Genomic DNA, 27,699 nt, shown 5'->3' on the forward strand with positions numbered 1-27,699 from the left:
TTACCCCTCTCAGTGTTAGCTGTGCTTTTTAATGTAGTAACTGCACAATAAATACTAATTGAATATAGGTGAAAGCAGGATGAGAACTGACAGAAATTAGTGACCGATTGTACATTTTTCATCTCTTTTGCTGTTTTTTAAAAGAGTCCAGTTATATTTTAGGATGAGTTTTCTAGTGGTGTGAGAAATTTTAAAATGTAACAGTAGTAAAGAGATTCTTCAATTGCCCGTTTAGTTCAAATCTGAATTAAACGTTCCCAGGCTGAACTTTTCTAACATGGGCCAGAAAACCCATGTGTTTGAACAGTGAACTTGACTTCTTATGCCAGGCCTCTGGATAACCTTGGGGCAGCTGTTCTTCTGTTGTTGTTTACTTATTTGAAAGTAAGTCTTGTGAAGAGGTAGACAGTTAACTCAAGGAATGATTTTCTTTCTTAGGTGATTGTCTTACACCCTGTTTCATGCTGGTGTTGACTACCTCAGACCCCACAGGGTAAAGAAATCTCTAACAAGGAGGCCATTTCTTCCTACTCCTTCAATAGACACTTTCTCAGAAACATTAACAATTAGATGTACTTTGAAGATGCTGTTCAGCTGATAAACAGTAGTGCGAAATCTCTTTGATATTCTGTTTTGCGGAAGGAGATGAAAGATGGTCTGGTTTATCACCGGTTAAGGCAAGCAGTGAATGAAAGCATGTTCTCAATTAGTGCTTGTTTTACACCTGCAATTTATCTATTTAAATTGGAAAGATAACCTACAGGGTGTGCCTCCTGTACTTATTAGCTTCAGGCAAGCCAGGTCTCTTTACCTACTAGACATGTAAGATTTTGCCTTTGAATTTTCAATTTGGGTTCCTTGGTTTGCCTTCTAGTTTTCTTCCCAGTATAGTCTGTAGGATTTATTTGCTGGAAAAATTTAGTGTACCTTTGAAAAGGAGTTCTGAACTTGAACATATTTTAAATTACTGTTAATATTGGACTCTGAAAAATATGGTTGTCTTTTATTAAATCAAAGTAATGGGTGTGTGTAATTGAATCGAGTTTGCTTATCATTTTTGTCTGTGTGGTTTCTGGGCAGTTTCTGACATTGTACCCTTTTGGAGAAGTTACCTTTGCGTCATGATTGGAACTTGTTTGAGGTTGCAAGTCATTCTGGGGAGACAGGAAACGTTCCCTGGAAAATACTGGGCTGATTTTCTTTTTCAGTTTGTGAATTATGAGCTCGGTTTACCAGATTGCATTTTGGCATTTGACTCTCCCAGGGCAGAGTAGTGTCCAGCTTTATTTTGTGAGTAACTGCAGATGCCTTTTTGCCATTTGGGTCAGTTTGTTTGTTTGTTTATTTTGGATTTGTTTATTTATAAATGATCTGTGAAATTTTAAGCCAAAAGGGATACAAAGGAATTTCTGGTTTTCAAAGGTTCTTCTTTTATTTTGCGTTCAAAAGGCAATTTTGCCTTTATTTTTAGAAGTTAAATATGTTACAGCTGTTGAGTAATTTACCACCTCCTGCCCTCACCTCCGCTGAAATAATGGAAGGAGAAAAATATAGATTGATTTTGTATGCCTGAATGTTAAGCTGAGACAAACTTCATCTTTGTGGCTTTATGTGATCCTTAAGATTGTAGAAAAACCCTAGATTCAAAGAGAAGATATGAGGTTTTTGTTTTTGTTTTTTAATCAAAAGGCAGATGGACCTACTTTGACTACTTATTTGAAACATGACAAATTGAGAATAGTGAGAAGCCAAGGACAATTAAGCTCAGGAAATGGCTTCACATGTTGCCTATTGCATCCGGGATGATTTGGATAAAACAGAAACAGCTGTGGTGCCAAATGCCCTGTAAATTTCAAATGCCGGTGTAAAGTGTGGCGTTAGCAGTTTATGAGCTGACTTAATACAGAGCTTTGCCCACAGGTCTTCTGGTGACTTTCAGCTTTCTTCACAAAAATGCAAAATATTTGGGACCCTTTCACATTGCTAAATGAAAAATGGTGTGTATTTGGCTCCGTAAAGCAAGTAGCCTTGAGAGATGGGCCTGCCTAGAAATTGACTACATTTTTGTGGGAGAACGGGTGAAAAGGGCAGTTTCCTGTGTTGCTGCCAAAAGGTCTGAACAATTTGTAGTAGCTTGCGGCTGGAAAACAACTTCTGTGAGGCAAAAACAGCAACTGCAAACTGGTTCTGGGTATGTGTGAGAAAATGCTCTTCTTTCCTACTTGATTGTCGGGCTTTATAGAAATTTTATATAGTGAATTTTAAAACTCAGCTGCTTAAAATGGTGTTTTGGTTGACTTGGATAAAAACCTGGGGAAATATATTTGGAGGTAGCCCAAGTGGTGCATAGTGTGGTACTTAAAAAAGGGCAGCATTTATACTTTGCTTTTACTGTAACCATGGGCTTGGAGGGTAATCTGTTTTTCTCCTGCCTTAAAAAGTGCAGGTAAATCTTGGCATCTAAGGCGTGTGTTTTTACAGGAACGGATTTTTTCAGTTAACTTATTAGGCGTGTGTTTTCTTAGTTCACTTGGGTGGCGTGTTCCATTTTGTATTAGAAGTATGTTTATAAAATACATATGTGAAACTACTGGTAATTACCACTTAATGGTACTGACAGTGTGCCGGGCACCATGCTCATGTCCTTACATTGGCTATGTCGTTTACTCCTCTGGAGAGGGAAAAAGCTTAGGGTGTCAGGTAACTAGAAAATGGTTGGAACCTGCCAGGATTTGGAGTCTGGTCTGTGCATTACTAATTATATCAGAATAATTACTATTTCAGATACTCATTTTGTAGAATTAAAATCTGTTAAAGATTTTTTTTTTGGTAGAATGGGCTTGGATATGTGGAATAAAGATAGACTTGGTTTGATTTAGTTTTAATGTTTTCACTAAGCTCTTTTTCAGTTGCAGCTTTCACCAGACCTGAGCATCTGTATACTTATTGTTGCCTAAATGCTCCAGACTTTACTTTTTTGGTCTTAATTTTGACCTCCCTCTTCTGTTGGGGATATCTATTAGCTTTTCATTAAACTACAGACAATAGCTGATTAAGGCATCACCCTTTTCTTAATATTTTGCCCTGTTCATCAACATCAGTGTCTTCTTTATTTAGTAAATGGGCTGGTGCTCATAATCTAGCACAGTGATTCTCAACCGGAATGGGGCTGGGTAGGTGATTTTTGTCTTGTAGGGAACATTTGGCAATGTCTGGAGACATTTTTGATTGCCAAGACTTGAGGATGCGCTACTAGCATTTCTGTGTAGAGGCCAGGGATGCTGCTAAACATCCTACAATGCACAGGACAGCTCTTCAGACAACAAAGAATTATCTGGCCAAAATGTCAAGAGTGCAGAGGTTGAAATACCCTGACCTAGCTAACACAGGGCACAGACCAAATCTTATTAGAAACTGTTTCTGTTTTTGTGAGTTTTTCTTTTTAAATTAACTTATTTATTTATTTTTGGCTGTGTTGGGTCTTCGTTGCTGTGTGCAGGCTTCTCATTGCGGTAGCTTCTGTTGTTGCAGAGCACGGGTTTCAGTAGTTGTGGCTCGGGGGGGTCTAGAGCGCAGCTCAGTAGTTGTGGCACATGGGCTTAGTTGCTCCGTGGCATGTGGGATCTTCCCGGACCAGGGCTCGAACCCGTGTCCCCTGGATTGGCAGGCGGATTCTTAACCACTGTGCCACCAGAGAAGTCCTGTGAGATTTTTTTTTTTAAATACAAAAACAACTCTGTTAATTTGGCAAGTTTTTATTCTCTATTCTGGAGGTGGCGGAAGAGGCTATCCATCTGTCTGCTCACCTAGCCCTAAGCCAAATGACACAAGTTGACCTTGCACTGGATTCTGTCTTCTAGCTGCTCCTTACCTTCATCCCCTATCCTGACCTAGACGAGATCACACCTTCAACTATTATCTGCCATTTTCTTAGCCAGGATTAGTTGACTACCTATTAAGAACGGTACATGAAATACCTTAGCTTGGGGTGGGAGAAAAGCAAAAGAATGGAAGGAATACCCACCAAAGTTTTGACTGGGATGAAGGTCGTCGTGTGCCTCTCACTGTTATATTGAGTTCAGAGGATACAATTGTGAGTGATCTTCATAGGCCCACTCATAGGCCCACACATATCTACAGTGGCATCTGTTGATTAGCTTTTGTAAACTGAAAACAAATAGAATGGATGAATGAAATTTTCAGATAATCTGAAAAAGAAGAAATCTCTAGGTCCAATAGCTATCACAGAGCTGCCATATTGGTAGGGAAATTGACTGACTTTTGCTTTATATTGTCTTGTGAATTCTTGGGCCTAACCTTTGTGATTTTGATTAAATGTAACAAGTTGCAAGGAGCAACCTGTACCGGTATCTTGATGTCTTTGCGAGTACTTGGGATGCTGTACCTACTTTCTTTGCATCTTCATCCTTCAGAGACGGATTTTACCATCATTCTCTGCTCGTCTGCTTTTTTGCAGGTTGCTTGAAGTAGGTATTTCTCAGAGTGAGTTGTAATCATTGGCTTCCTCTCCTGCGGCCCTTACTAGGTTACGTGTCCTAGCACAGTGCTCGGTATACAGTGGCCATTCCCTACACATGGAGTGGATGAGTGGAGGAGGAGGAGGAGGAGGAGGAAGAGGACGAAGAAACACCTTAGAAATCTTAAAACTCAGTAACAGAAGACAGTTCATAGAGCTTTGGAAACTCAGGGTGCCGGGAAAGGAGCCTAAGTAAGTGAAGGGTAGGAATTGTTATGTTAGCATGACCTTATTGGTGTTGTTTGTGCTGTGCACATTTTTTATTTTTTAAAAAACGTTAGCAGTCTGGGTGACTGAGGCGGGAAGGCTAGCCTGTGGCCTTGGCCATATCTGCAGGTCTAAGTGGTGTTCATGTCTTTTACCTGAGGTTCCTCTAAGCTAAATTGCCCTCTTGCTCTGAAGGGCATATAGCCTTTGCGTGTTCTCAAATCTGCCTATTTGCTGGCATATGTGATTTCAGTGTAGATTTCTCAACTGAGTAGTCAGGTCGTGTACTGTTCCCCTCCAGGAAGAACTGAGATAGATAGATAGATAGATAGATAGATAGATAGATAGATAGATATTGGCTGCGTTGGGTCTTCGTTGCTGTGTGTGGGTTTTCTCTAGTTGCGGTGAGCAGGGGCTACTCTTCGTTACGGTGCGCGGGCTTCTCATTGCAGTGGCTTCTCTTGTCGTGGATCACGGGCTCTAGGTGTGTGGGTTTCAGTAGTTGTGGCACACGGGTTCAGTAGTTGTGGCTCGTGGGCTCTAGAGCGCAGGCTCAGTAGTTGTGGTGCACGGGCTTAGTTGCTCCGTGGCATGTGGAATCTTCCCAGAGCAGGGATTGAACCTGTGTCCCCTGCATTGGCAGGCAGATTCTTAACCACTGTGCCACCAGGGAAGTCGCAAGAACTGAGTTTTAAATTGATAGAAATAACCCTTGAAACCCTGCAGTGATTTCCCTGTGGCAGCTCTCTTACAGAACATTGAGTTCTGGTCTTGACCTTGTATTGCCTCCTTGGGCAAATTTGCTTCCTTAGCTTTCACTTCTCCTGGCCCTTGAATTTCAAGAGACATAGCTTTATTTTACTCTGGGGTTTATTATGTGCCTGAGTGCCACTGTTAGTGGCCTGGGTTAGAATAAATAGCAACTCTGTAATCCACCTGTTTTGTTTTTCTGTTGAATTACATAAAAACATTTATTAGACAATTTGATTCAAAACAGAGATAATTATGGGAAAAGCTGTTTCTTTCAGCGAAAGGCCCACTAGCCAGGCACCAGTGCTTGTCACTGTGGCCACGCCGTTGGACTTGTCCCTTGCGAATTGAACATGCCTGATTGCGCAGGTGTTTGCATGGCTGAACAAATTATATTTGGACAATGAACTATTATGCCTGACAGTGATTAGAGAGGCAGGGCAGAGTTGCACATGGACTACTTTGGTAAGAGAATTGAGGAGAGAATATTACCAAACATTTTTGTAAAATAAGAGAAAACCGAGACTTTTTCTTTTCTTCTTTAATGGTTAAATGCCCTTAAACTTGTTAATATTGGAAGTCAGCCTTGTACTGGGCAGATTTTTTAAGAAAAAGAATGTCTAGTAACTTTTTTGTTTCTTTACTTATAACATTGACTTTGTTGAACACTCTGGTTTTCCTTATTGGAGGACAGCTGTGGTTAGATTGTGGCTGAGATCATAGGAAGATCCAATATCCAGTGTCAAATATTTTTTGTCTGTCATTTTTTTTGCTCTACGTACAAGTGTGAAATCTGTGTCCAGGAGAGTGGCAGTGTGGGTTGACTAGGGAACTGTCGTAGGATATATCTGGAGGTCTCTAGGAGTCCTGTTAAAGTTCGAGGCCGTGAATTTGAATGGAGAAAAGTTATCATCATCACATGTTTTTTGTGTGGCGTCATGGGTGCAAGGCTGAAGTAAGGCTGGAGTTAGGTGGAGCCACAGAGCACACAGATGTGCTGGAGGACAGCGGGGCTGGGAGCTGAGGGTCTAGTGGTGGCCCGTGGAATCCAAGCTGCTGAAGGAGGGTAGTGAAGACAGGGCAGCGGGAAGGTGGTGGAGGCACCGGCCGCTCAGGGTCAAAGTAGTTGGGGGTGGTGGTTCAAGAAGCAGGACGGAAGGGGATCAGAGGTTGGGACGAACGAAAATGAGATAACGGTAGGATCATATATAGCTCTAGGGCAGGATTTTCCAAGAGATCATTTTAGAAGGTCATGACTGGCATTTAGAAAATGAGTAAACAACATGAGAGTTGGGGCCTTATCTAACCTCTACAGGGTTTTACCTGAATTGAAAAAAGAAGGCTTCCCCTTTGGGAAAAGTTTTCCATCAGCACTTATCGTACCTTGGATCCACCTCCCTGGCTGGAGTGGAGCTCTGCCACTGCATGAATCTTCCCCGTGGGAGAGGAAAGAGAAAGGGGAGTGGGAGGAAAGAGGTGCCCCTTTTTCCGCTGAGGCAGCCCGCTGGCAGGGAGAAGGCTCACTGCGGAGAGGGGCTGGGGCTGGATTTGGCACAGACTGCCTAGGCTTAGGCTTTAGGCCTGATCAGAGCGACCATTTGAAAACTGTGTTTCCATTAAAATTGCATGTGTTTACTGTGTATTTGTGAACTGGTTTGGGATGTAAATGTTTTACTCTGGGTCACAGAAAAAAATTGAAAGCTAGTGTTTGGGAACGGTGGGAATGGGTAACTGAGAGGGTGCGGAGGGCAGGATCATGGGGTTCGGTTTTAAAGTAGGAACCAACACGCACACACACACACACACACACACACACACACACTCCCTCTGCTCTGTGCCTTAGAGAAAGGAGTAGGTAGGAGTATGGGTAATAAAAACAATTTCGGTTTGGAATGCATTCTAGGTTTGGGATTCAGCCCCCCTCTCCCCTAGTAGAGACTACACGTGATCGGGTGGTAGAGGAAAGTATGGCCCAGGTATTGGTTGACCTTCTGGCTCCACACTGGGTCTGTGGAGCTTCTCTGTCAGACTGAGAGAAATAGATTGGAAAAAAGTCAGCGTGTGGGTCATCGCCAAGATCCTGTAATTCTGTAAAAGCTGGGGGGTGAGGAGAGGGGGCTTTTGATGTGCTCTGGGTCATAGGGAGAGAGCTTTCTGCAACTTAGAGTTATGGTGACCACATAACACGTAATCAGCTGTATAAAATTGAAAATTAATTTTTAGATGGTTGTGAGGGGACAAAACTCAGTAAAAGATCAAGTAGACAGTCGTGGGAATTGTGAGATATAAGTTCTGGCTTCTTTCTCCTTCTGCTGTCTTGATGATTTTTTAAAAATAAATTAGCATTAGCATCCCAGTATGATCTTGGCTTTCCATTTAGAAGTGAAACAGACAAACACATCTGGATGTTCCTGCTCCATCTCCCATTGCTTTGAGTAGTAAAATCTTGACAGTAAATTGTAAGGCCTTGTGTGGCTTTCTAGACTGAACTCGGGAGGTGGAGCGTTTCGTTTCCCTTCATACTGGACCATGTTGGTCAGGTGTTGGCAGTGGGAAGCAGGTGGCCACAGTTCCGTGGCTCTTAAAAAAGGGATCAGGGCACGGTGGAGTGGGGAGTTCGGTGGTTTGGGTGGAGGCCCAGTTTCCCGTGGATCTTTATCCACAGTTTCCAAGAGTTGCCATGCCGACCCCTGGTCGGGTGCCCCATCTTTGGGTGGGCCCCTGGCTGGAGCAGTGGTGGGATCAGGGTTCTTCGTCGGGCTGTCTAGTATGAATGAAGGATGGCAGAAAGGGTCATCACCCACTCATTCTTCTGGGGAGCAAATGTGTTTCAGGTGAAACTGCTTATGTGTGTTTTCCTTAGAAGTGTTAAAATTTGCAGTTAAGTTTTCAAGTACTTTCAGGTGTGTTATATAGATTAATTGGACCTTCTTAAGCAGGCCTGGGGAGTTAGTATTCCCTTTAATGACTGTTTCTGCGGGGGGGGGGGGAAATAATAATAGCTAACATTTACTTAGAGTTTACTTTATGTCAGAAACCATCATTCTATATTATTTTATCTTATCTGTACAGATAGCCAGGAATTAGATTTTCTTAGCTTCATTTTACAGAATAAGGATTGAGGCTCTCATCTCCAGCTTCACTTTTGTCATCCTCATCTCATTCCCCCACTGTGCTCACTCCGTCCCCAACCAAGTCCTCACTTCCTCTTGGGTTGGGGTGCATGTATGTTGCCCCCCCCCCCCCAAGGCAGTGACTCAAAACCTGGCCTATCATGCGTCAGGGATTGCCTATAGACAGGCGTGCAGAATTAGTCCTTCTCAGGCCTGCTGGTTGTTAAATAACGGTTTAGAGCTGCTAAAGTTTAACCTTCAAGGATGGTGCTGACGGTATCTGCTGTGCTCTACGAAATGTTTAAAGCTGAAAAGTTGTAAATGCTGGATTCCTAAGCAGAGTACAGTCAAGTGTGAATGTGAGGTTTCTTGGGCCAGGAAAGACTGTGTTTTTATGTTAAATAGCATTGGGTGGCCTAAGCTGCATTCCAGAGACAGTTCAGAGCCATGGCTGGTAATGACATCACCTCCACAGGTGCCAAATCATTCTTTTTTTTTTTCTAATATAGCCTGCCCATGCCTTTTTTTTTTTTTTTTTTTAAAGGATGTTTAAGTACTGCTGTGAGGTTTTGTTGCAAAATAAGTATGAAATCCAGTTCTGGGTGTGTGTGTGTGTGGAAGTAGGGAGATGAAAATACAGTGCTTTTGGAAAACCACGCACTTCCAGAAATTCCAGTTTTAGGTTACTTGCCTTCAGTCACTCCCAAGAGATTTTTATGCGGAAGGGTGGGGACAGAGGAGGGGATTCAGACTAGATGAGAAAAGTAGTTGTGGAAAAACAAAATTGAGGGGCTTTCCGCCTCTACTTTCCTCCTAATCCAAGATGGGCCTGTAATGTTTCCAAGAGAACTCTGATTTCCAGTGTATTTCATAGAGGCTGAAGAGCTCTGATTCCAAATGTCACGCTTGGATTCAAGGGGTTGAATCTTTTTCATGATAAATGTATGTGTTTGTTGAATAAAACTTGGAATACAGAGAAGCAAATAATAAAAGGCAGCCTTATTCCCACTTTCAGACATAATCACTTAATATTATGTTGTTTTTATTATTTATAACCGTACGTTCAGTGGTTTAAATACTTCAGTAAATGCGTATTTGTATACATTTCACAAAGTAGGGCTCATACTATATGTTTGGTTTTGCCATGCCAAGTAGTTTTTTTAGCATGTAGAACTTTAGAACTATGAGGTACTTTAAGAGGTAATGAATCCTCCCTGTCTTTATTTTATAGATGAGAAAATTTAGTAAAATGAAGTTAAATGACTTGCTCTTAATTCCCATGACTTTCAGAGCTGGAATTAGAACTGGTTCCACCTAGTCCAGTATACTTTTAACTATCCCATTCTGCCTATTTTACTGGTGAAAATTTGTGAAGTATTATCCTTTAGGGTAAATTAGAAAGCATTGCCCCAGAGAATTTATAATCCATCTCATATAACTTTGAGTCTGAAAAAAAGTGAAACATTGAGACTACCGAAACACACCTGTGTAGTTAAATTAATTTGCCCCAAGTGATTTGGAGAAGTTTAGAAACCATTATGAGATGGCTGGATTGCTGCTATTTTAGGATTATTTGATGTGAACCTGAAAGGAGTGAAGTTTAAAAATGTATGTTTTACACTAAGCGTAAGTGTCTTTGAAGTGTTTCTTTTCTGCCATGTTAAAACAATAAATGTCTTCAAACTTTTTAGTGGTTTTGCCAAACTGTTAGTTATCATCTCCTATGCCAAATTTCTTCTGCTCTGGAATTATATTTGCCTTATTTTGCTGAATTCCTGTAGGAGTTCTTAGCTGTATAATTCCTTTGGCAATTGCTCACACAAGTCTTAACGGCATTTCTTCTACTGTTATCTTGAAATGTGGGCACATTATGAATGTTAACTTTCCACGGGGTTGTGTGTATGAGCAGTCTGAAGTCTCAGCTCCTCAAGGACAAGGATGCTGTCTTGTCATTTTCCTTCTTTCCTTCTGCCTCTCTCCCCTCCGCTTTGTCTCATCTCTATAGTACTAGCAGAGCACCTTGTAGGCTCACCCTATTATTACTATAACTTGTTAAAAGAGTTCTGAACACATTTAAGGCAAATTAGGGAACACGGCCTCCTCTCTCCTCTCTGTGAGTTGATAGTCCTGCTGGTAACGCGGATTTCAGGAATATCTCTGCGGAAAAAGCAAGTCTAGCATGATTTGCACATTGCTTTGGTCAGTGGGTATTTAGATGTCCTTTTTGAGGCAGTTGTTATGGATTCAGGCAATATACTGGCACACACAGCCTCAGACTCACCGTCACCTCTGTTTGACCTTAGTTAATCTAGAAGAAACCATATAAAACAGCTGACGGGAGGGCTCCTGGAGGGCTGTCTGAAGAGTAGGTGATGGAGAATCCTGTTTTTGTTTTTCTTGGAAAAATTCCTCTACAAGAAATCTTCAGCATATTAAATTCTGCATCTTGAAGACTTATGATTTTGTACATTTCTTGACTTTCTGTATTGAGAGAAGAATTGAAGGTGGGATGAGGGGAATGAAGAAATTTAGTGTTGAAAATCTCAGGAGTAGGGAGTGGGGAAGAAAGGAAATAATTGCTGGGATATATTTGTAGTTGGGGGAAGAAGGAAAGGGAGTAAGAATGGAAAGAGATCGAGAAATAGGGATGAATAGCCAAATATTAGGGTGGGGACAAAATCTGAATGTCATTTGGCAAAGTTGATTATACTTTTGGTTTTTTTCCAGAAGTTTTTCAAATGATTGGGGTGGGTGGGGAAATTCCACTAGAGATGACAGCTTAAGTGTTGGAGGAATATAATGGAAATAGCCTGAGTGACTAAAGTAGGAAGAAACAGAATTAAGAAAATTCTGTTTATTTCTTTTTTTCTGGCAGTGCTCTGCGTTTCTTATGATGCTGTGCTTAATTTATTCCAAAAAGTTTGTTCAGTGTAGTATAAAGAATCTCCTTTTTGATCAACTCCTTTTTTTCCTGTCTCTAAGCTGCTTGCCTTAGAATAGGTGTGGAGGCCTCCCCATCTCCCAACTTGCTCACTGTGGAGAAGTGTTAGGACATAGAACATGTGATGCAAAAGGAGACCAATTCTAGGAGCTAGCAGCACAGGGCAGCACCCACATCACTCAGGGACCAAGTACACTTGTGTGATGTGTGTGCCTGCACAAGTGTGTTCTTTTCCCTTAAAGAAGTCTCGTGTTGCTAGAGTGTGATCTTATTTCTCTTGCGAAGTCTTTTTAAATTCATTATATTGAAGTAATAATGGCTCTGCATACTTTCCAGGCTGTTTGGAATTATTTTCCACCTGTTTCTCTTTGGTTCAGTGAAAAGAGTAAAATAATTTGGGAATTAATTTTACGACTGGAAAAGGAACACTACCTCCTAAAGATATTCATGTCTACCGTTGGGTTCTAGTATCGGTCGTATTATTTCCTGACCCGGGGCTGGGCCGCTTCTGACATAAGCGTTAGGAACTGAATTGTGTCAGCACTGCTACTTAAGGCGTTTATCTTAATCCAGGCGTCCTTGGATCGTGCCAACGAGCAAGGTGGTAGCAGTGATCGCAGAGCTGGGCTGCACGTGTGAGTTCCGAGGAGCTCGAGTGATTACCCAGTGAATCCATCCCTGGTAAATGTGAGTCGGTGTTTTTCTTTAGGTGCTCTGTTTTGACCTCATGAGAGGTAGTGGTATTTAAGTTATTTACAGTGTCATTCTCCTAAGACGGAATGAATATCCCTGAATTCTATCTCACAGGGCCCTGTTATGCAGCAAAGGTAAGTAGAGGATGACTACCAGTGAGGCACCAGCCGCAGAGCTGGTTGAGATACGGTCCAGATTCTGGTATTTGGGTTGGCCGGCTTTTCTGGAAGATAAGCTTATATTGTGTTTATATAGGCATATCCTAAAAGTTCTTTGTGACTGTTACACAATATATTTAAGTGTTCCAGAAGAATAAAATAGTGCATTTCTTGTCTTATGGCTTTGGTCTGATAGCCACGGCTGCTGCTTTCTTGCTCAGGTACCCCTTCACTTTTTCCTTGTTCCTGCTTTCTGCCCTCATTTTCTGTGCCACCTTGAGTGGTGAAAGGAAGAAGATCTTCCATACTTCCATCTGATGAATGCTTTGCATGAAGGAGAGATATGACAATGCCTGTAGTTTAAAAAAAAAAAAAAAAAAAAAAAGGTAGCCACTAGTCTACGTTTTTTTACTGTTTTCAAGCCTGTGGGGAATTGGAAGCTCCACAGCGTGAGGTGCATTGGGAAAAGAAAAACCAAGAGGAAAGCGTGTTTTGGAAAAATGAGCTGCATTTGAGAAAACGCTGAGGGGCAGATTCATTCAGAAATGTGAGCTCATCACCTGGTTGATATAATAAGTTCATGCAAATGAGAAATACCTGGCCAGGAGGTTAGGTTTCTGCCTTTTCTTACAATATTCTTTAAAAAAAAAAAAAAAAAAAAAAAATCCCTCAGTCACTTAGCTCAGTTTAGAATTTCTTAGATTCTTTGGTGTTTGTGATACAAAGGATTGGCTACATTATTTTTTCAGGCACCTCCCAGACCTAAACTTACATGATTCAGGAGGACTGTATATCCCAAAACATACTATCATAGGACTTATTTCAGAGGCATTTCTATTTTCTTCTTGCTTCTCTTAGAATTCAATACCTTTTTGAAGATAACAACCTTTTAGGTCAGTCTTAACCCATGAGAACCAATCATGCAGGTGAAGATGGTAAGTCCTACACTCCTCACATTTTCTTCGTATGAATCTTAAAAGATGGCATGAGATTTCTCATTATAAATGTGCCAAAATAGTGTTTATTCCATTAGAGTGTCGTTTAGTTTAATATTAGGCTTACTTTATTGCATCATTAAGGTGATTATCTTGGATAATAGAAAAATAAGATAATGATGCCTGGAATTGTTTGGAAAAATAGGTGCCCTCAGTTTCTATTTTTATTTTTTTATTTTTTATTTTTTTATAAATTCATTTATTTATTGATTTTTGGCTGTGTTGGGTCTTCGTTTCTGTGCGAGGGCTTTCTCTAGTTGTGGCAAGCGGGGGCCACTCTTCATCGCGGTGCGCGGGCCTCTCACTGTCGCGGCCTCTCTCGTTGCGGAGCACAGGCTCCAGACGCGCAGGCTCAGTAGTTGTGGCTCACGGGCCTAGCCGTTACAAGGCATGTGGGATCTTCCCAGGCCGGGGCACGAACCCGTGTTCCCTGCATTGGCAGGCGGATTCCTAACCACTGCGCCACCAGGGAAGCCCTCAGTTTCTATTTTTAAAGGTGTTTTCTTATACCCTCATTTCTTTCTACCCAAATGGACTAAGCATGACTTTGTGCAAAGTGGTGTGTGTTTTGCTCTGGGGGATGCAGAGATGAGTAAGACAGACTTGTTAAGCATGGTGGGTAAGATGTGGGCATAGGGCCAGTACTGTAGAAAAGTGCTGAGCTCTGGAAGCGGGGAAGGGAGTGCTGTGGGCATCTGGAGGAGGGAAGGAGGACAGGGGAGTCTTTGGCAAGGCCATAGCCTGGTAACTGGATTTTGCCCGATGGTGGTGGTGATGGGCATGCTTCTCAGTTTGCCCACTTCTGAGAAGAGTCTGGGGGAGTGAGCCTGGAGACTCTTGGCTTTTCCCCCCCTCAGCAATAGAAATCATCATGGATAGTTCCGAGCAGAAAAGCTAGAGAGGAGGGTCTGGCCAGGGTCTGCATTTCAGGTGGAAGACTTTGGGTTTTTTTCCTGCAGTTACTGAGGTTTTCCAAACAGGTGAATGACGTGATGAGAACTGGAGTTTAGGAAGATTAGGTGGGTAGCCCTATTCAAAGTAGGGCTAACAAATTTATGAGAAACTATTAGTTACGAGAAAAAATTTATCTGTTGGTAATTTATTTACTGGTTTTACTTACTTAAATCAGAGTCTACTGTTTGTAATGATAACTGCGTTTTTTTCCTACAGTACAAAAATCATCAAACTTTTTTTTAGGGCATTCTCCACTGAAGATAACTAAGTACATACACTTCAGATAAAAGTGAGGAACCGTCAGTTTTAGGTCTTGATTACGATCTTTCTCCACCAAATATATTTAGATATTTATTTTGTAATTAATCCTGGCTCTTGGCATTCTCTTGCTGTTATTTTTTTTTTCTGAAGGCATTTCTTAAGCCCTTCTCATAACAGTGTTTTGAAGACATTACTTGATTGAGTGGGTGTATCCCGATTTCCTCTCCACCTCCAATTTATTAAGCATTTAGTTCCATTTCAGTATGCTATTTTAGGAAATTTCTTGTCCCATTTTTGACAGTCATTTGTCTTTAATCCTTGTGAACATTATTTGATGTTGTTAGTTCTTGAAATTCAAAGTAAAGGCATCTTGGAAAGAAAGTCAGAATCTCATAGCTAATAAGTAAAAGAGTTGGAATCAAAACTCACATCTGCCCGTTACTGAATCATTTTATACTGAGTCATTTTACATCTGCAAGTCTCAATTTCCTTATCTGTAAAATGGAGGCATTGACAGTACATTTCTAATACAGTGTCTTTGGGAAGTTAAGTGAAATGATAAGTGTGCTGGCATAGCTTGTTTATAAGCCATCTTTTAAACAAAATGAATTATAGATGCACAGTGTTTATGAATCTAACATCACTGATTCAACTGATAAGTAATTTTATATTTTGAATTTTAAAGTTATTTTTCTTTTCAGATTTACAATGTGAAATTACCCAACTTTTAAAACCTTAAGCACTCTTTTACTTTTCTGTGCTATAATGAGTGAAACTTGTATTCTCAATAGTTTCTTTTAATTCTTCTCCACAGACTGTCATTCTACAGGTTCAGCTCTGTTTTGTGTTAATTTTTACTGCCTTTCCCCCCTGAAATGCAATAGTCCTGTAGTGTCCTAGTGGAAACATTGTTCTCTTTGTTTGGGCTAAAGAAGTGCCTTTGTCATTCCTTTGAGACATTCTGCAGATGCCATTTTGCAGTTCTGAAAAATATGTCGCTGTCCTCCTTGTGCTGTGTTAAATTGTGTGTGTGTATGGCTTGGTATTTTAATGAAGTTGTAGTGAAAACTTGACAGTGATACTTGTCATATGATGATAAAACAAAGAAAGGTTCTTTCCTGATTGAATGTAGATACGTGTTCCCTGTCTCTCTATAGTGTTGTGTGGTCTGAAAGTAGATCCCTCCTGCACTCAGATGTTTGATGCTTTTTGACTAACTTCATAGGAAAATGTTAAAACAACTTCTTCTGACATGTACTGCTTTTTAAAGATCTCTTAATGTATATGTTCTGAATAGCATTTTAAGTGGCAAGTACACAGTCTAATTTGCTAAGTGGCTTTAACCCTTGTAGTAAGAAGTGGGGCAAAAATCTTTTGGGAAATTACCCTGATAAAATCCAGGAAATTCCTTTCATTCTTTTAAATCCAGTTAAAATCTAACTTTAAAAAAAGGCCTCTGATGTAACAGTGTCTGAAAGCATGTGCTTCTTAGAGTAATTTCTTGTAGATAGTGCCAAGCTCAAGGAAGAATAGCATGAATGTACCTCTGTGTTTTAGGTAAATCTATACTACATGGCACATGACCAGTTTATTATAACTTTGCTGGGACTTAGTCATCCTGTTTTGCACTGCTTTAAAAGTGCTAAAGCAGGAGTATAGAAATAAAGGGAGAAAGCTTCATATTTTTTATTTTAATGGACTTTACTCTATCAAGATATTTCTTAATTATAATAATATATGTTCAGTGGAGAAAACTTGGTAATATAGAAAAATACAAATAAAGCAAAATTTCCCATTGCCCACATTCAGAAACAACCATTGTTAACCATTTTGGCTGAGCATTTCCAGTGTTTTATCTGTGAATTTACACATGGGGTAAAATCAGAGCATTATCCTTTGTTTTTTAAATGATTCTTTAAAAATTTTTTAATTTTATTTATTTATTTTTGGCTGTGTTTGGGTCTTTGTTGCTGCACACGGGCTTTCTCTAGTTGTGGTGAGCGGGGGCCTACTCTTCGTTGCAGTGCGCAGGCTTCTCATTGCGGTGACTTCTCCTGTTGTGGAACACAGTTGCAGACCACAGGCTCTAGGCGCGTGGGCTTCAGTAGTTGTGGCACATGGGCTCAGTAGTTGTGGCTTGTAGGCTCTAGAGCGCAGGCTTAGTAGTTGTGGCACACGGGCTTAGTTGCTCCGCGGCATGTGGGATCTTCCCTCAGGGCTCGAACCCATGTCCCCTGCATTGGCAGGCAGATTTTTAATCACTGCGCCACCAGGGAAGCCCCAGCATTATCTTTTTAAACCTGCTTATTTTCCCTTGGCAAAATACAGTGAATGTATCTCTAAACTCTTTTTTTTAATGGTGAAGTATAGTTGATGTACAATATTGTTAATTGCAAGTGTACAGCAAAGTAATTCGGTTATACATATGTATGTATCTATATTCTTTTAAAAATTCTTTTCCATTATAGTTTATTACAGGATATTGAATATTGTTCTCTGCACTGTACAGTAAGTCTTTGTTGTTTTTCTATTTTATATATGATAGTGTGCATCTGTTAATCCCATACTCCCAATTTATCCCTCCCTCCCTCCCTTCCCCTTTGGTAACTGTAAGTTTGTTTTCTGTCTGTGTCTGTAAATTCTTTTTTTTTTTTAATATAAATTTATTTATTATGGCTGCATTGGGTCTTCATTGTTGCACGCGGACTTTCTCTAGTTGCGGTGAGCAGGGGCTACTCTTCGTTGTGGTGCGCAGGCTTCTCTTGTCGTGGAACACAGGTTCTAGGTGCGCAGGCTCAGTAGTTGTGGCTCGCCGGCTCTAGAGCGTAGGCTTAGTAGTTGTGGCGAAGGGGCTTAGTTGCTCCGCAGCATGTGGGATCTTCCTGGACCAGGGATTGAACCTGTGTCCCCTTCATTGGCAGGCGGATTCTTTTTTTTTTTTTTTAACATCTTTATTGGAGTATAGTTGCTCTACAATGGTGTGTTAATTTCTGCTTTATAACAAAGTGAATCAGCCATACATATACATATATCACCATATCTCCTCCCTCTTGCATATGTCTCCCTCTCACCCTCCCTAGCCCACCCCTCTAGGTGGTCACAAAGCTCCGAGCTGATCTCCCTGTGCTATGCGGCTGCTTCCCACTAGCTATCTGTTTTATGTTTCGTAGTGTATATATGTCCATGCCACTCTCTCACTTCGTCCCAGCTTACCCTTCCCCCTCCCTGTGTCTTCAAGTCCATTCTCTACGTTGGCAGGCGGATTCTTAACCATTGCGCCACCAGGGAAGTCCTGTAAGTTCTTAAGATAGTAGTACTTAATTTTGGAAATGTTACTCCATAGGGCATTCATGCATTAGATGGACTCACTTGAAAGTTCTCAGTTAGCAGAAAGTGCGTGCATTTATTGCCTAAAGATGTACGAGTCAGAAAAGGATAGGCTAATCATTTTGGATGTTTTCCAGCATCATAAAAGCATAATAAGTCTATATTAGAACTGTTAAGAAGCCTTTGAAACAAGTAAAGATCTGATCACATAAGCCCTGGCTTGTCCTGGACAGCTGGCTCACTGATTTCCAACAAGAGCTGATTCTGCTGTGGCCCGACTCCTGTCGTCTGGGGCAGAGGTACACAGGGATTACAGTGTGTGTATATGTCTAGCCATCAGCTGGGCTTGTTTGAGACAGTGATACCAAGCCCTGTGTCATCCCATTCCATCTGTTTCTTTTAAAAATAAATATACAATTCGTACAGGACAGATCCTGTTACAATAAATTCCACGGCAGAAATAAACTTTCTTTATGTGGGTATTCCTATATAATTAAAGGTTGAGGTGGGAGGAAACCCTCCCCCTGCGATTGGTGGATACTCAGACCAGTCCTTCTCCAGAAGAGAAAAAGAACCTCAAGCCTGGTTCTTATTACTCTAGGATCCAATGGGAAGAATATTTACTTTTGATATTAAGATGATAAGAGAACAGAAACAAGTTTCCTTATCTTGTTACAACTGTGCTGTTTTGTTTGTTCATTCAACATTTATTGAACTAGATGTTCTGATATATAGAGTTAACATGGAATTATAGGGGATAATGTGAAGAGATAAAAAGGGATTAAGGAGGAGGATATGAGATACCTGAATTATGGCTGAACCCAAATGGCTTGAATAGAACTAGGCAAGTTCTTTATAGAGCGTGGCTGACTATGGTGGGAGGAAAAGATCAGGGAGATGGTGACCAAGGGGGAAGTTAGGTGTGGCAGCTAAGTTGATTATTTAGGAGTGCTACATTTCACCCTTTTTGTCTAATATATATGTATGTGCACACACATTTCTATACATTTAAGCATAATGTATATTTGTGTGTATATCACCTTACATAGGTCAACTGCAGGTACAGTCCTTCCCTCCCCAAGCACAGACCATACAAAGTCCTGTTGACCTACTGCATCTAGTTGCAGTGACTTGTCTCATAGAACACGGTGTACCGGTGATGTTTATTCCTCTAGCTTCATTGCCATCCAGATCATTTGTCAGTGATCAGCGGCATTGTTCAGATTTCCCCCCTGGACAGGGCTCTGCCCTGCCCTGTCGCATAGCCATAAATATTGCTCTGGGCATAGCTCGTCCTTGAAGTGTGATTCCTGAGCAGATCTTACTGCCCCTTGTTCTGTCCCCGGGGAAGAGTGCCTTCATCAGTCACATAGACCTCAGGGCCGTGTCTTCGGGGAGGGGCTGCATTACCCTTAGCCCATTTGAGTCCGACTTGGCCATTCTTGGCATCCTGCTTTCTCTGCCAGTGGGTATGGCTGGAGATGTAGTCACTCCCTGCTGGGCTGGTTTGCCATGTACCAGACTTCTCTTTCAGAGCCTCTTGTGATTTGTGAGAGAGGGTGTGTACCATAAACTCACAAATAACTTGATCCCCATCCACACCCCCAAAGTTTTATTCTGAGTGTTCCGTGGTTTAAAAATCAGCAACAGAGCTATTGTTAGGTTTGGTCACAAACTGCCTGTTTTTAACCTTATACCTGGAAGCTTGGGTTGGATTTTTTTTTTTTTTTTCTTTTTTTCTTCAAGTGTAGACAGGGGAAGTGGACAGTCTAGACAGAGGAGAGTCAGCATTAATGAGGACACGGAAGCATTTCGTGTTGAGGAGGCTGGTATAGCTGGAGTTCAGGGTGTGTGTGAGAGGGCATGGGAAGCAGAAGACGAGCTGCAGATCTGGACTGGAGCCAGTCGGTGCTGAACCCAGGAAGTTATACTGAGGAGTTTGGTCTCCGTACTCCCTGCAGAGCCACTGGAAGCCTTTCAAAAATTTTCATTGCTATTATTTTTTTGAAGTAAGAGACATAATTACAAATATCTGTGTTTTAGAAACATTACACGCCAGGTTTTCTGAAGAATTACCAGACTTCCCTGGGTATTTGTGCTGGTGATTTTTACCCTCAGTTAAAGGTGTCTGCCCAGGGAAGCCTCCTTTCATATTTCTTTTATTTATGGCTTCTAGGTGACACTTCCAACTCCAGTAAGCACTTGTGTATTTCTGTTCAGTAAAATCTGGTGCTATGATTTGGGTGGTATTTATTGTACAGGTGACTAGGATCAAACATTTATTTAACTTAATTTTAATAGTAAATCTCATTGTTACTAGTTCAGTACATTGTTTTTACTACACAATAATAATCTGAAGCTTGGCAATACTGATTTAAGGAGGTGTCTGGTATTTGTTGCTCTTTATTATGAGGCAAATTTGTGCCCAGTCTTAATTTGCACCAGGCTGGGCGTTCAAAGATGAGGAAGAAGACTGCGTTGCCGATAAGTTCACAGTAAGGCAAACTGATAAAGAATTCAAAATGGTCATTTCAGCAGTAGAAATACCTATAGAGAAAAGGGCAACAAAGTGAGCCTGGATGAAGAGAGAGGAAAGGATCAGGAGCGACGCCTGTACTGAGTTTAATTTTTTCTTTTACTGGGATTTTTGTTTGTACTACTTAATGAATATGATGCATCCATCCATCCATTCATTCATTTATTCATCAAATGTTCCTTTGGCTACCTTACTATATGCCAAGTATTGTATTGGGCTGTGAGGGGTATGGTTGTAAGACTGCAGTCTTTGCGCCTAGGAATCAGATTGTTCACTTGGAAGGGCAGCCAGTCAGTAGCAGAGAGAAGCATTCTGGGGACTGGGAATTGCCCCGCAAAACTGGATAAATAAAATTTTCTTAATCATTTTGCTTAATAATTAATATAATCATACCATGTATCAAGTATGTGAGAGGGAGAATCCATTTGTAAATTACCTTCTTAATAGTTGTTCAAGAAATATCTGTTGAATGAGTGAATGTATCTTGTGTACGAATAGGTTTTTACAAATTGGTATTAATACAAAAGAATATTTGCATCATTTGCTACTGGCTGTCCCTTCAGGGAAGGGATACTTTTTTTTTTTTTTTTTCCCCAATTGAAATTTCCAGGAAGTATAACTGTCCTAGGGTTTCTATCCAAGCATTTTTCTGAAGCCAATGGGTGGGTGTATGTTCAGATCCAAGAGAAACAAATTATAACCATGATGTGAACTTTTCACAGTCTCAGAATAAAAGCTTGAAAAAATATTTTTCATGCTTCTCTCTTGCAAATGCTAAATATCCTTTTCTAAAGAGGAGTAAAACAGAGATAACATGTTAAGCATATTAGGTCTTCATATTGTTCCCACCTCCCTAGTAATTAGCAAAACCCCTCAAAATGTTCATTGATAATTTTTGGCCGTAATTTCAATTCTTAAAATTTGGTAGAAAGAAGTACATACGTGGTGAAGTTCAGATAACATTGGACATTGCTGTTTTAAAGAATGTAGGCATTTTGGGAGTGAAAGAACGAACAAAAATATTACTATAGCATTGGATTTATGAAGACAAGCAAAATAAAATGTGGGTACCCAATAATAAGAGCTTTCTATTATACAAAAGATAAATTAGACACGTCAAAAGTCTCTTAGCTTAAATTTATTAAATATGAATATAATTGGGAAGAGGTAAAGGCTTTGTAAACTGTGAAGCCCCTGTAAATGCATATTTGGTGTAACACACAGATAAAATTGCTCTCTCCTCCCCTCCATATGATTACCATCATGGTTTGTGTAGGTGTTGAAGAAGACAGCCATGGAAGTGCACGTTCTACTAGGTTAGCTAATAGAAAGGGAAAGTGGAAATAAGGGTAGGAAAGGAGTACCACAGCCTTAAAATGGACATATTTTAGGTTCAAAGCCGCTGGTGTTTCCACGTCATGGACTTTGAGCCAAGATTATCCAGTTTAGTAACAAAAATTTACTTGTATAATTAGGATTTAAGCACCTTCAGGACATTTACTTATACCCTAACATAGTATATGGACCACAGTTATTTATAGTGTTACGAATTCTTTTTCTAGACTTTTTTTCCCCCTTAATCTTATAGTAAACAGAGCACGTCATTTCTGCTGTCTAGGGCCATCTCTTTGATTTGCCATCACAATTCATTCTGTACAAATCACACTTTGCTTCTTCATGCCATTTCTCTTGTTCCCAGTCCTTGTATTTAAAGTAGTTTTTTTTGTACACAGTGTAGAATTGGGTCTTCCTTTTACCCACTCTGACAATCTGTCTTTTAATTGGTGCATTTAGGCCATTTACGTTTCATCTAATTGCTGGTGTTGTTGTTGGGTACCATTTTGCTCTTTGTTTTCTGTTTGTCCCATCTGTTCTTTGTTTCTTTTTCTTCTTTTCCTGCTTTCCTCTGGATTGAGTATTTTTGTTCGAGTCCATTTTATCTTCACTATTGACTTATTCCTTTATACCTCTTTGCTTGTTACCTAATTTAAATTAACTCACTAATTTGTCTCCAAACCCTCTGTTCCTCCTTTGTTAACTATTTCAGTGAATGACATTGCTGCCTAATTAATTGCTCTTTCTTTATCTCTTTCTTGACTCTCCTGTGTTGCCAACTTCTTATCATTCTACCAATTGAATATTTCTTGAATTTATCCATTCCTTCCATTAACACCTTCTCTATTCAGATACTATAACCTGCACAAAGCTGAGCTCTCTCATGGTCCCGTTTTAACTTTGGTAGCCAACGAAACACAAGTCTCAACATTGACAAAGAATTGATAAACCACTTACGTTTTTACTCTGGTCTCTTGAAAAACCAAAAAGTGGTTCCATTATAACAGCACAACTTAAAAATTCTCTTCATCACTTTATGAATTTTTCTGATTCTTCCCCATCACAGTTTAAAAACAGCCCTCACACTCCCTCCCTTCAACCAGTCTCCTCCCAAACAATAAACACCAACTCCCTCGGTTACAGTTTGAGTCTCTCCTGTGTTCTTTATGGATCTATTCTTCTGTCTGGTAATTCAGCCCATCCCACAGGAAATCAGTCAAGTTGCTTTCAGAATTGAAATTACAACGGCAGAATTCTCTTTGGGGGGGAGGGAGCAGAGACTGTGGCTACCCATTTGTTAATATTTTATTTTTTAAATATTAATACAGCTATAATTTCTTGTCTGGATAAATATGTAATGTTCTGTCTGGTCTTTGTGGGGTTTTTTTTTTTTCCCCTCTAGTTTAAAAAAATTTTTGTTCTTCATGTTGTAGTCAGAACAGTAGTTTTAAAGTCCTTTTAGTTTTCTGCTTAAAATCCTTTCATGGTACCACTTTGCTTTTCAGAAGAGGCTCAAACTTTGTGACGTAGCTTTTACCTTATGAGGTTCTTGCCGTTCTAGATTTTAACTTACTAATTGGGTTTCCCTGCTCATATGTCAGGTTTTCTCTCATGTCTAGACTTACGGGCATGTTGCCAGCAATATTCTACTCTCAGGTCTTAATTTAGATATAGCTTCCTCTGGGTGTCTTTCCTTCTATGGTTCTTCCTTCCACTGGGCCCTCTCCTCCCTGTTAGGTATACCTCCCTCCTCTCCGATTGACTTTACTTGCCTTTCTCCCTCATCAGGTTATAAGCTCCACAAAGGCAGTTATCACATCTGTGTTCACAATTGTTTGACAGTCAATGGGCTCTTAATTATTTGCTGAATGAACTAATAATCCCTGAATAATCTGATACTGGGTTTCCTATCTTTTCTTCCTTAGCACTTATCTTGCCCTGTTGAGCTGGTTTGTAGCCAATGTTCCTTTGGTAGATTAACCTGATATACTGAGACTTCCTTCTGAATATTTCCTCATGAAACACATGTAGGTGACGCTGTATCTGCTTGAATAGATAGATTCCATCTACCATGTTTGGTTGTTATAGTACCTTGAACTCCATTCTTGTTATGCAGAGTTTTATTTAGTTCTAGCCCTTTTGGATGCTCTGCCAGTCAAAAAGTACTTTTTTTTTTTTTTTTTTTTTAAGGAAATCCTAGCATCTTTAAATGCTTTTTTCTCTGCTATTTTATTACCAAAAAACTTTCAAGAATAGTCACTTGTTTGGAACTAAGGTATATAAGATTAATAATAGTAACAAATGCTAGAAGTAGGGTTATTCTCTCCCAAATCATCATCTCTTTCTTTGATTTTTGGAATCCTCTCCAAGAACTTAGATGTTACATCATCACTTCAAACTCAGTGTCCCTAAAAGTTCCAAAATCTTGAAACTTCCAGTCTTCTGAGCTGGAAGGCTTGGCATTATTCTTTAGTTGTGCCTCTTCTTTATCTACTGTCTATTTAGACATCAATGCCTATGGATTTTTTTCTCTGAAACTTTTTTAATATCAGTCCTTTATTCATCATTGCTACTGCTGCTTCCACACAAGTCTGTTTTTCTCTTAGCTTTATTGAGGTATAATTGACAAAATTGTAATATATTGAAAGTGTACCACATGATGATTTGATATACGTATACATTGTGAAATGATTCCTAAAATCAAAAGTAACACATCCATCACTTCACAGTTACGTTTTTTTGGCGAGAGAATACGTAAGACCCACCGTCTTAGCAAATTTCAAGTATACAATACACTATTATTAACTGTAGTCACCATGGTGTACACTAGCTTCTCAGAACTTATTCATAAGTGAAAGTTTGTACCCTGTGACCAACTTCTCCCTGTTTCCCTCACCTTCATGAACCTTTTTATGTAGCCTTCCATTTGGACTGTCTCTGCTTCTACTATCTCTTCTTTCCAATTCAGGGCCCCCAAATTTATCTTCAAGCAACATTTAGTGGTTATACTGCTTGGCCGCAGCCAAACATTTGGGGGATTGGAACCTGTATACACTGCAAGTGGGAATGTCAGATAGTGCAGCCATTTTGGAAGCCAGTCTGGTAGTTCCTCAAAAACACAGAGCTATCATTTAACCTTGCTATTCGACTCCTAGGTATATGCCCAAGAGAAGTGAAATCATATGTCCACACAAAAAGTTGTACCATGAATGTTCACAACAGCATTATTCATAATAATCCAAAATCAGAAACAAGTGCCCATCAATTAATGAATGAATAAACAAAAATGTGGTATAGCCATAAAATGTAATATTATTTGGGCATACAAGGAATGAAGTACTGATACATACCACAACTTGGATGAACCTTGAAAACAGTATGCTAAGAGAAAGAAGCCAGATACAAAAGGCTGTATATGATATGATTCCATTTATGTGAAATGTCTAGAATACTGAAGTCTGTAAAGACAGAAAATAGATTAGTGCTAGTTGCCTGGGGCTGAGAGTACAAGGTTTCTTTCTTTCTGAAGAGTACAAGGTTTCTTTCTTTCTTTTCTTTTTTTTAAAAAAAGTGATTAAATTGATATAACAAATTCACCATTTTAAAGTATACAATGCAGTGGTTTTTATTATATTCAAAATGTTGTGCAACCATCACTACTATCTCAGAATATTTTCATCCCCCCAAAAGAGACCCTGTATCCCTTAAAGCAATCACACCTCATTCCCCCTTCCTCTTCTGAAACTGCTGTACCATTTTAGATTCCCGCTAGCAGCAATTAATGAGGGTTCTAATTTCTCCAAATCCTCACCAACACTTGTTATTTTCTTAATTTTTTTCAATAGCCATTTTAGTGGATTTGAGGAGATAATCTCCATGTGGTCTTACTTCCGTTTTCTTTTTCTTTTTTTAAAAAAAATTTATTTTATTGAACTATAGTTGATTTACAATGTTGTATTTATTTCTGCTGTACAGCAAACTGATTCAGTTATACATATATATACTTTTTCATATTCTTTTCCATCATGGTTTATTATAAGATAACGAATATAGTTCCTTGTGTTATACAGTAGGACCTTGTTGTTCTTAGTTCCATTTTCTAATGACTAATGATGTTAAGCGTCTTTTCCTATAGTGATTGGCCATTTGTATATGTTATTTGGAGAAATGTCCTTTGGAGTAATGTTTATTCAAGTCTTTTGCCCATTTTATAGTTGGGTTGTTTGTCATTTTGTTGTTGAGGTGTTAAGAGTGCTTTATATATTCTGCATACTAGATACCCTAGTTGAATAGATGGTTTACATATATTTTCTCCCATTCTGTGGATTGTCTTTTCATTTTCTTGATAGTGTTCTCTGACTCACAAATATTTTTAATTTTGATGAAGTCCAATTCATCTATTTTTTTCTTTTGTTGCTTGTTTTTTAGGCATCATATTTAAGAATGTGTTGCCAAATTCAAAGTCATGAAGATGTACACCTCTTTTTCTTTAAAGAGTTTTATAATTTTAGCTCCTACATTTTAAATCTTCAGTTCATTTTGAGTTAATTTTTGTATATGGTGTGGGGTAGGGGTTCAGAGTCATTCTTTTACATTTGGATTTCCAGTTGTCCTAAGTGCCATTTGTTGGGAAGACTGTTCTTTCCCCACTGAATGGGCTTGGCATCCTTGTCAAAATCAGTTGGCTATAGATATGTGGGTTTATTTCTGGACTCTCAGTTCTGTTTGATGACTGGTATCTAGCCTTATGCCCATACCATACTGTTTTGATTACTCTAGCTTTGTAGTAAGTTTTGAAATCAGGAAGAGTGAATCCTCTCACTTTGTTCTTCTGTTTCAGGATTAGTTTGGCTATCTGGACTCTTGCAATTCCATATGAAGTTTTGGAGTAGCCTGTTCATTTCTGCAAAAAAAGGGCAGTTGGAATTTTGATAGGGATTTCATTGAATCTGTTAGTCAATTTGGGGATTATTACCATCTTAACAGTATTAAGTCTTTGAATCCATAAACATGGATTTATTTACGTCTTTGATTTCTTTGAACAATGTTATGTAGTTTTCAGTGTGCAAGTTTTATGCTTCCTTGGCTAAATTTACCCCTATGTATTTTATTCTTTTTGATGCTAAGTGGAGTTATTATTTTTGGATTTTATTGCTTATGTATAGAAATATGACTGATTTTTGCATATTGGTCTGAAACTTTTCTGAACTATTCTGTTAGCTTTTTAAAATAGATTCTTTAGGATTTTTTATTTATACAGTCATGCCATCTGCAAATAGAGATAGTTTATGTCTCCCTTTCCTATTTGGATGCTTTTTATTTTTCTTGCCTAGTTGCCCTGGCTTGAACTTTAAAGTACAAAATTGTATAGAATGATGAGAGGTGGTGAGAGGGGACATCTTGTCTTGTTCCTGATCTTAGGGGGAAAGCTTTCAGTCTTCACCATTTACTATTATGTTAGCTGTGGGGTTTTTTTAGATAACCTTTGTCATGTTGAGGAAGTTTCCTTCAATTTTTATTATTTCTATTTGTTTTTAGTTTAATTAATTTTTTTAGTTTTGAGTGTTTTTTATCATGAAAGGATGTTGGATTTTGTCAAATACTTTTTCTCCCTATTGAGATGATCATGTATTTCTTTCTTTCTTCTATTAATATGATTTATTACATTGATTGAATTTCACATGTTGAATCACCCTTGTATTCCTAGAGTAAATTCCACTTGCTCATGGTGTAAGATCCTTTTAATATCTTGCTGGATTTGGTTTGCTAATATTTTGTTGTGGACTTTTGCCTCTATATTCATTAGGAATATTGGTTTATAGTTTCCTTTTTTGTGTGTGACATCTTTGTTTGGCTTTGGTATCAGGCCTCATAGAATGAGTTGGGATGTTT

At 39.5% G+C, this 27,699-nt stretch overlaps 1 protein-coding gene across 22 annotated transcripts in view; it reads left to right on the forward strand.

Moving 5' to 3' along the window:
* The window catches only part of EPB41L2 (erythrocyte membrane protein band 4.1 like 2), a 214,631-nt gene that overhangs the window by 45,991 nt on the left and 140,941 nt on the right, over positions 1 to 27,699 (forward strand). The window contains exon 2 of one of the 22 annotated variants that reach the window (XM_059941210.1): positions 12,122 to 12,235. The exons of 19 other annotated variants lie outside the window; for them this stretch is intronic. The gene's annotated coding sequence lies outside the window, so the exon portion shown is untranslated. Of the gene's footprint in view, positions 1 to 2,110; positions 2,192 to 12,121; positions 12,236 to 27,699 lie in introns of those variants that run through there. 2 more of the 22 variants (XM_059941212.1, XM_059941213.1) reach the window with 2 other exon arrangements.

Source organism: Balaenoptera ricei, chromosome 12 (genome assembly GCF_028023285.1).
Source record: "Balaenoptera ricei isolate mBalRic1 chromosome 12, mBalRic1.hap2, whole genome shotgun sequence".
Taxonomy (NCBI): Eukaryota; Metazoa; Chordata; class Mammalia; order Artiodactyla; family Balaenopteridae; genus Balaenoptera; species Balaenoptera ricei.